The sequence below is a fragment of the Trifolium pratense genome, linkage group LG6 (genome assembly GCF_020283565.1).
Source record: "Trifolium pratense cultivar HEN17-A07 linkage group LG6, ARS_RC_1.1, whole genome shotgun sequence".
In the NCBI taxonomy this organism is placed as follows: Eukaryota; Viridiplantae; Streptophyta; class Magnoliopsida; order Fabales; family Fabaceae; genus Trifolium; species Trifolium pratense.
The window spans coordinates 20,953,025-20,963,065 of NC_060064.1; the positions used below are offsets into that span (position 1 = coordinate 20,953,025).

Consider the following 10,041-nt stretch of genomic DNA (forward strand, 5'->3'; position numbering starts at 1 on the left):
AGATAAATGGTTTCAGAAGCAAACACAATTAATAAATTACTCACTGAAACCATTCTACCAGTAAAATGGTTTCAGAATACAACTATGTGCAACCATTCTACAAGCTAAATGGTTTCAGAAGCAAATAACTAATAATCAACTCACTGAAACCATTCTACCAGCAAAATGGTTTCAGATTACAACTCTCTGAAACCATTGTACCAGATAAATGGTTTCAGAAGCAAACACAATTAATAAATTACTCACTGAAACCATTCTACCAGCAAAATGGTTTCAGATTACAACTCTCTGAAACCATTCTACCATATAAATGGTTTCAGAAGGATTTCGGTGTCTAAATCAAACGAACCAAGTCTCTATTTGTAGGAAAAAAAAAATTATGAATTTTGGTATAAAAAATAAAAAATAAAAAATTAATTTACGACGAAATAATCGAGTTTAAAGTAGTGAAAAATCGCGTTTTTTTTTCGGTGTCCAAATCAAACGAACCAAGTCTCTATTTGTAGAGAAAAAAAAATTATGAATTTTGGTATAAAAAATAAAAAATAAAAAATTAATTTACGACGAAATAATCGAGTTTAAAGTAGTGAAAAACCGCGTTTTTTTTTCGGTGTCCAAATCAAACGAACCAAGTCTCTATTTGTAGAGAAAAAAAAATTATGAATTTTGGTATAAAAATTAAAAAATAAAAAATTAATTTACGACGAAATAATCGAGTTTAAAGCATAAAATGGAAAAAATCAGGCAGACCCAGTCATATGCTGACACGTGGCTGCCTTTTTCAAAAGTAAAATTTTCTCTCTCCAGCTTATAATCTAGTGTGGCGCAGACAGGATGGTAGGATGATCTGGGCTGTCTGATCAATCAGACAGCCTTAATGAGATCACATCTTGGCTGTCTGATGGAAATCAACGGTCTGTAACCATGGTCCTTCCGTACGCGCGCGACACTGGATCCACGTCTATTAATTTTTAAGAAGGTGGGGGCGCGTGTCATTATTTTTTTTTTTATGTAAAATTACAGAAATGCCCCTGTTGCTCTATTCTTTCAAAAATTAAAAGAATGGTATTTTGGTCCAATTGAAAAGGTGCACCTTGCTAACTTAGACCTAACTAGGGTCTAAGTTAGAAAACCCCATATATATATATATATGTATATATATAAAGTCGATAATAATAAAAATTTAACATTCAAATTACTCAAATTGAGCAAACAAGTAACAATTACATATTTTAAGTTAAATATTACCCAAAAAAGCGAGTGAGATGGGTAATTTAACTGGTTAATTAGTTGAGCTAAGAGTTAAGGAGTTGGAGATCTAGGTTCAAGTCCTGACAAGTATAAAAACTAACATAACAATATAATATACTAACAATTTGGTTATACAAAAATACGTACAACCCAAAGACATAGTTAGCAATATCATACTCTAACATTCAATATATACTTAAGAGAAAACATGAATTGTATCATTCTCTTTTCCTACGTTTTCATCATCAAAGAGCATTAACTGTCCGATACTTTTCCGATACATGTATCGGAGAAGTATCCGAAACGTATTGGTTATATTTATTTTTTAAAAAATAATATTAATTTCTGATATTTTTCCGATACGTGTATCGGAGAATATCGAACGAGTATCGATATCAAGTATGTATCAGACACGATATTTTGCCCTTTTTAAAATATCGGGGATTCACTACCTATGAAAGTATGTAGGTTTGCAGTGGGGCCATAAGACTTAGCGGTCCGCAATTGGATTAATGAATTGCGTATGCATCAATTTATTGGAAATTTCGTTGATTGTAAAGGAGATGGTAATTATGGATATCGTGTTATTGTTTGGCTACTTGACAAATATGTTCAGTCTTGATCCATCATCCGTCATGATCTTATAAAAGATGAGTATATGGTTTGTATTATAGCATGTGAATTGTTTGCAAGTGTTCGCATCTTTTATATTATAAGCTTGTATACACAAGCAAACTCTAAACCCTAATTTGTTTTTCCTGTTTTCCCTCCATTTTATCTTGCAATTTTTATTAAAAAATAATACAATTTTGTCTTGACTAGGATTCGAACCCGCAACCCTTCAATACAAGACAATATTTCCAACCATTATGGCAAATATACCAATTGTGATTAAAATTATGTGCAATAATTGATAAGCACCATCATTTTTAAAAGTATATCATATCAAAATTATTGTTGACTATATTATTCATCACGAAATATTTTTATGTCTTTCCTGATCAATGATTTTTTTTTCTACCGGATCATAAATTTAGAGAATAATTATCATGTGAGATTTGGAAAGTTATTATCACGTGTAATTTGAAAAGTTATTATCAAACTCAATTCTACTAAATCAATTTTTTTTGCAATACAACCAAACACAACCATAGTGTCACTAATCACATTCATTATTTTGTTTTTAATATTGCAGATTTAATATTAACCGATGATCAATTGATATAATATGCACTAGCAGACCAATTGTGATTTAAATTATGTCCACAAAGTGTTAAGCTCCATCAACTTTCATAGGAAAGATTTCATACGACAATTAAGCATCATCAATTTTCATTGCACAATTTAAACAATTAAAAACCGATAATCTCTTATATTATAAGCTTGCTAACATAAGCTAACCCTAAACCAAATTTTTTTTCCCCTCATTTTCTCTTTCTTTTTATTGCAGCTTTATATTAAAAATATACAGATTTGTCATCGAACCTGCATCTCTTACTTACAATAAAACCTTTCAACCGCTAAAACATGTGCTTCAATTATGAAAGAATTTAGGAATCCTAATATGTTAACCCTGTTTTCAATAAATTTGAACGGCGGAATTAATCACAATTTTTATTTATTTATGGATGTCTACTTAAGTTTATGTTCTTGATTACGTCTTTAATTTATTTTTTTTAACCTTTAATTATCATCAATTTTTTAACCTTTAGTTATCAGCAATTTTTTTTAATAAGTAAACAAAACGATGGGGTTCAAAAATTATTTAAAAAATATATAAAATATAAAATAAGCACATAAACAAATATAGAATAATTAGTCTATGAAATTCCATATACTACTCTTATTGAAAATACTCTTAGAATTTTTGTATTTTATTTTTTATTGTTACATATTACACCTAATTAGACCCATGCACCGCATGGGTGAAAGTTCTAGTTATATATAATCTTTTATATTATGAGCTTCTACACACAAACAAACTCTAAACCCTAATTTGTTTTTCTTGTTTTCCCTCCATTTTATCTTGCAATTTTTATTAAAAAATAATACAATTTTGTTTTGACTAGGATTCGAACTCGCAACCCTTCAATGCAAAGCAATATTTCCAACCACTATGACAAGTATACCAATTATGATTAAAATTATGTGCAATAATTGATAAGCACCATCAATTTTAAAAGTATATCATATCAAAATTATTGTTGACTATATTATTCATCACGAAATATTTTTATGTCTTTCCTGATGAATGATTTTTTTCTATCGGATCATAAATTTATAGAATAATTATCATGTGAGATTTGAAAAGTTATTATCACGTGTGATTTGGAAAGTTATTATCAAACTCAATTCTGCTAAATCAATTTTTTTGCAATACAACAAAATACAACCATAGTCATGTCACTAATCACATTCATTATTTCGATTTTAACATTGCAAATTTAATATTAACCGATGATCAATTTATACAATATGCACTAGCAGATATTGAGATGCCTAGAGCAGACACATCATTAGTTCCTGATATACAAAATAGTTTAATACACGACGAATTGAATTATAACAGACAATCATTAGCTAAGGAACATGTTAGATTGATGTCAACTATGACTTCGGAACAACGTAAAGTATATGACACAATCATGACAAGAGTTAACGAAAACAAACCTGGTGTGTTTTTTTCTTTATGGTTATGGCGGTACATGGAATACATTTATCTGGAGGGTCATGTCAGCCGCATTACGCTCAAAAGGTGAGATAGTTTTAACAGTTGCCTCAAGTGGGATCGCTGCATTACTTATACCTAGCGGTAGAACAGCACATTCAAGGTTTTGTATTCCTTTAAATGTTGACGAGTTTTCAACATGTACCATAGTTCCTAAAAGCCCTTTGACGCTATTAATACAAAAAGCAAAGCTCATTATATGGGATGAAACACCAATGATGCACAAACACTGTTTCGAAGCTGTTGATCGAACTTTAAAAGATATTCTCAAGTCTGTTGATGAAAAAAATAAACACATTCCCTTCGGTGGAAAAGTTGTTGTTTTTGGCGGAGATTTTAGACAAATTCTACCAGTAATACCCAAAGGTACAAGGCCAGAAGTTGTTCATGCTACTATTAATTCTTCGGTTCTTTGAAATTTTTGTGAAGTTTTAACATTGAGTAAAAACATGAGGCTTCTCGGTGGTGCTTTGAGTGCAGACGTTGAACAAAGAAGAATTTTCTGAATGGGTTTTGAGTGTTGGCGATGGAGAAATTGGAGATGACAACGACGATGATTTAGAACTTGACATTCCATCAGATTTATTGATTCTAAATTCAGGTGATCCTCTTGCTTCTATCGTTGAAAGCACCTATCCCCAACTCTTACAAAACATGAACGATATAACGTATTTCCAAAATAGAGCTATACTAGCTCCTAAAAATTCAATAGTCGACACAATAAATGATTATATGTTGGATTTAATTCCTGTTGAAGAAAAAAAATATTTGAGTTATGATACTCCACTCACACAAAATGTAGACGGTCAAAGAGTGGATAATGTTCATACTCCCGAATTTTTGAACACGATTTCTACGTCGGGACTTCTAAATCACAAGTTGAGACTTAAAGTTGGAGTTCCAGTTATGCTATCAAGGAATTTGAATAAAAAATTAGGATTATGCAATGAAACAAGGCTTATTATTATGAGGAAAAATTATTTCAGGAAGTAATATTGGTGATCAGGTTTTTATACCTAGATTTTCTCTAACACCATCTGACGTGAGAATTCCTTTTAAATTTCAACGGAGACAATTTCCTATAATGATTTCTTTTGCGATGACTATTAATAAGAGTCAGGGACAATCTTTAAAGCATGTTGGGATATATCTTTCGTCGCTAGTATTTTCACATGGTCAGTTGTATGTTGCAATTTCAAGAGTTACTTCTAGAAAAGGATTAAAAATATTGATCATCGATGACGACAGTGAAGATACGACTAAGACTTCGAATGTGGTCTATAAGGAAGTCTTCCGTAATATAACATAATTTTCTTTGTATGAATATTTATCCAAAATTATTGTTGAACTATCGTTTAATGTTACTCAACTTTTTTCATATACCTTACATTATTGGAATTATCATATCTTATTTAATCATTATATATCTTACAGCTAATCAGACCCGTGCGTGCACGGGTTGATGTTCTAGTATAACGAAATTTAGAGTGTGTTTGGATGAGAGAATTTTTTGATGTAAAGTAATGTTTTGAGGGAGTTCAAATGATTTGGGGTAAATTCCATTGTTTGGATGATAATTTGAAGAATTTTTAAAATGATGAAAATTTATGAAGTATTTTGTTCAAATTAAATTTCAAAATGACACCTAAAATCCAAAAAATCGGCCGACAACCTAAAATCGGCCAAAATCTCAAAAATCGACTATAAACCCTAAAATCGGTCGAAAACCCAAAAAATCGTCCAAAAAACCTAAAATCGACCGAAAACCCAAAAAACCAAAAAATATGCCGAAAAACCCAAATTCGACCCTAAAGCCAAAAAACTCGGCCGAAAACCTTAAATCGGCCAAAATCCCAAAAATCGACTATAAACCCAAAAAGTCGGCCAAAATCGAAAAATTTGACTTTAAACCCTAAAATTGGCGGAAAAACCTAAAATCGACCGAAAACTCAAAAAATTGACCGAAAAACTTAAAATTGTCCAAAACCCCTAAAATCGACTATAAACCCTAAAATCGACTGAAAACCCAAAAAATCAGCCGAACAATAAAAAATCGTCCCTAAACCCAAAAAACTCGGCCGAAAACCTAAAATCGACCCAAAATCCTGAAATCGGCTATAAACCCCAAAATCGGCCGAAAATCCAAAAATCGACTATAAACCCATTTTTCGGCCGATATTAGGGTTTATAGTCGATTTTTGGGTTTTTCGGTCGATTTTTCTTTTTTCGTCGATTTTAGGGTTTATAGTCGCTATTTTGGTTTTTGGCCGATTTTAGGTTTTTCGGCCGATTTTTTGGGTTTATGGTCAATTTTTGGTTTTTTACTGATTTTTTGGGTTTTCGATTGATTTTTGGTTTTTTAGCCGATTTTGTGTTTACGGTCGATTTTAGGGTTTTTTGCCGATTTTAGGTTTTCCGGCCGATTTTTTTGGTTTTTCGGCCGATTTTATGGTTTTTGGCCGATTTTTGGTTTTCCCACCAATTTTTTCGGTTTTTCGTCCGATTTAATGGTTGATAGTCAATTTTAGGTTTTTCGGACGATTTTAGGTTTTTCGGCCAATTTTTTTAGTTTAGGGTCAATTTTATTAAAATAAAATTAAATGAATGAAATTCAATTACATTACCCAAACAAAGAATTTTACAATTAATAAAATTTCAACACTTTATTCAAACAATGGAATTTGAAAATCAAGGGAATTCAATTGAATCAATTGAAATGCCTAGTATTTAAAATCCCTTGAATTTCTAGAATCTCCATCTAAACATTTAGGTATTTTCTTTTTTTCTTTTTTATAACTTAGGTCTTTATCTTTGAATACTAGTAAACAAATATAGATGATATATAATTTTTGTTTAACAATCAAGCTAGTTACCAAAATGCAAGTAACTCGCTGATCGTAGAGAAATTCAGGAAATTCTAACACTTGTACGAGCTCTACATATTATCTTATCTATTCTTGATGATTATTGCTTCATGCATGCTCTTATTAGTGGTCAACGGTACAAATTTTCTTTTATCCAAAATTATCATTGAGAATAAAGTAGCATTTGTAGATGTATTTCTTTTACAACTTTATACCTATACTCTTTGCTGATGAGACAAGTTATTATTAGACATAATTAAAATAAATCTATATGTCACTTGCACTAATAAACAATATAGTATGTCATTCTCACTAAACAAAAATGTTCAATGACCATTGAGTCTTATGAGTTTAATTTTTCACTATTTTCCTTTTTATGTTAGTATGAATATAAATTATTTTTAAAAAAAAAAAATTTACTTTCAACAATACTATTTATGGCGAAGACATTTGATCATGAATGCTTCAATAATCATAGTAGATCAATAAAATTTCATTAACATGTTTGATGATTTTGACATAATGTGAATTGTCGCTGTATTAAGCATTTTAATTTTTTTTACTTGGTAAAAGTTCGTGTTAGATATTGTATTTTTTTTTTATTTTGTTGAGTAAAATAAAAGATGTTGTATTTTTTGTAATTATTCTTAACATGAAATTTGTCTCTGATGACCAATATTTTGATTTTTGGGGTACAAACAAAGAAAAAAAGAGGCTACACCTAATTTGTCAAGAAATTAACAAACACTATATAATCCTCTAGAAAACTCATTTATGTTAAGTTGCAAAAAGAAGAGATTTTCTTTTGCCGTCCTATCCACTTCTTGCGCTCCCTACATATGTTCAATTTTACTCTTCCGTTACTTAAGTAACAGACATTATAAAAATGAAATTTTCTTATAAATGTCGTCTGCTACTTAAATAGCGGACATTATAAAAATAAAATATGGTAAGATGTTTTTGGGATGTATTCACTACCTAAGCAGATGAGAGTATTTTGATAAATTCGCAAAACACGAGAAATGGATAGATGACAAAAGAAAATCTCAAATAAGAATCATAGGTCAAAGACAACAAAATGATCAACACTTTAAAAAGCCCAAGTGCCTAACAAAACATGTGAGAAATTGCTAATCATTTGGTCTTATTTTTGGTCTAAAAAAGTGCTAAACTCAGCAATAAAGAAAATTAGAAAACAAGTACACAATTTAAATTTTTGAATCAAAAACTACAATTTTGATCAAAAGTTAACCATTTCTCTATTTCTGACAATTCAATCAATCTCACACTCATTTTCAAAATTAGTCTACTTGTTTCTGTACCACTCATGTATTGAAGAGGTTTACACAATATTAAGCTTGAATTTTCACTACATAAAACTCATTGTTGAGTATGGCTTTAAGGTTATGATGAATGTATAGAATCAATCGAGCGGAGTGAGAGAAATCTACTTTTGAACCATACCTAAATGATTATTGTACTTTTCAATTTATATAGATCTTCAAAACTTGGTCTCAGTTCACATGTTTGAGGACCAAAAAGCCTCCATAACTAAAAGATATGAAGAAAAAAATTTCTAACATAAATGTGATGTCGGTAACAACTGTGAGAGACGGTTAACATAAATGTTTTACTAATGTGATTTGGGAAACCAAAGTTCCCTTATTTTGAATATATGATATATATTATGTGTTGCCGGTCACTCGTTTCTCATTAATAATTTTCACTCCATTCATGTGATGGCTTTAACTTTAAGGTAGCTTAAGTAATTAAATTAAATTCAAAAGAGAATCAAATCTTAATAAGATTTGTCTAAGTGGCTTTCTTGTGTCTCTATCTTCAAACAATTGCCCTTGTTCTCTGCTTCCAATGAGAAGAAAAACTAAACAATAGTACAAAATGAATCATTATAACTATTGTTCCCTAATTAATAAAGAACACAATAAAATAATAATAAGCCTCGGTTACAAAAAAAGTTTTTAGGGGCTCATAATTTTGTACCCCCTTATTCAATGTGCAATCTAAGGCATTGTGACAAATATGTGCAGCTTCTTAAACAAGCACTTAAATGAAAATTGAACAATGTAAGCAACATTGAGGAATAGAAAAGCTATTTGGTTGGTAGAGAGATGTCCCATATGAGACCCACTCACTCACTTTGGTCTTCACAGAAACAAACATAGAAGGAAGACAGACATGAAGGTCCCCCTTTGGTTTCATTGTATTTGTAAATTAAAGGGACAGCACATGGCATCTTTCATTTGTTATTTTTCAGCACCCTTTTTCTCTTTTTGTTCATCGATTATGCACTCTTACCCCATCATTGAACTTAACCTTAATTATGACCTTTAATGATTGGTAAATTATAACTCGGCTAAATTGCATTTTTGGTCTCCTAATATTCATAAATTTACGATTTTGCCTCCTTAACTTTTAAAATAGCACTTTTGATCCGCCTAACTTTCACAAACTTGCTATTTAGGCTCCCTGATCAAGTCAACAGAAATGTGGCGAGTGACTCACATGTCACGCCATCATGTCTTGTCATGTGGACAATGAGCCACATGCCACATCAGCATGACTTGCCACATATGCTGATGTGACATGTGTGTCATTATCCACGTGACAAGATATGGTGACGTGGCATGTGAGACACTCGCCACATTTGCGTTGACTTGGTAAAAATCAGTGAGGGTCATCATTTTGCAAAAGGGGATAAAGTTATGGGATAAAGTGCTATTTTGAAAGTTAAGGGGTCAAATGGTTCAAAGTCGTAAGTTTATTAAATTAAGAGGACAAAAATGTAATTTAACCTTATAGTTCTGGTCTCAACAATTTTCTTCAATGTTTAGATCTATAAATGAGCACTTTCTTTTGCTCCTTCAATCCCTTGACTCCTTGAGAATGTAATGTATCAAAACTTTAAATGAGTAATTTCTATTTTTCCACGGTGGGATGGCTTTGAAATATACAAATTACATGGTAAAAGCTAAACCAAAATAGTCACAAACCAAACAGACACATATTCTTTTGTGAGCTACAAATACATTAGGAGAATTGTAAAAGGAGTTATGTCGATAATGATCTAAATTTTCACATGAGAATATCATATATGGATTTAGTGCAGTGTGACTGCATGCAATCATCATATCTAGATCGTCTAATCAATATTAGATGATCCCGATTTTAAGTTGAAAT

At 30.9% G+C, this 10,041-nt stretch overlaps 1 pseudogene; it reads left to right on the forward strand.

Moving 5' to 3' along the window:
* Window positions 1–3,746: 3,746 nt before the first annotated feature.
* LOC123892982 lies at window positions 3,747–5,276 on the forward strand (annotated as a pseudogene).
* Window positions 5,277–10,041: the final 4,765 nt, after the last annotated feature.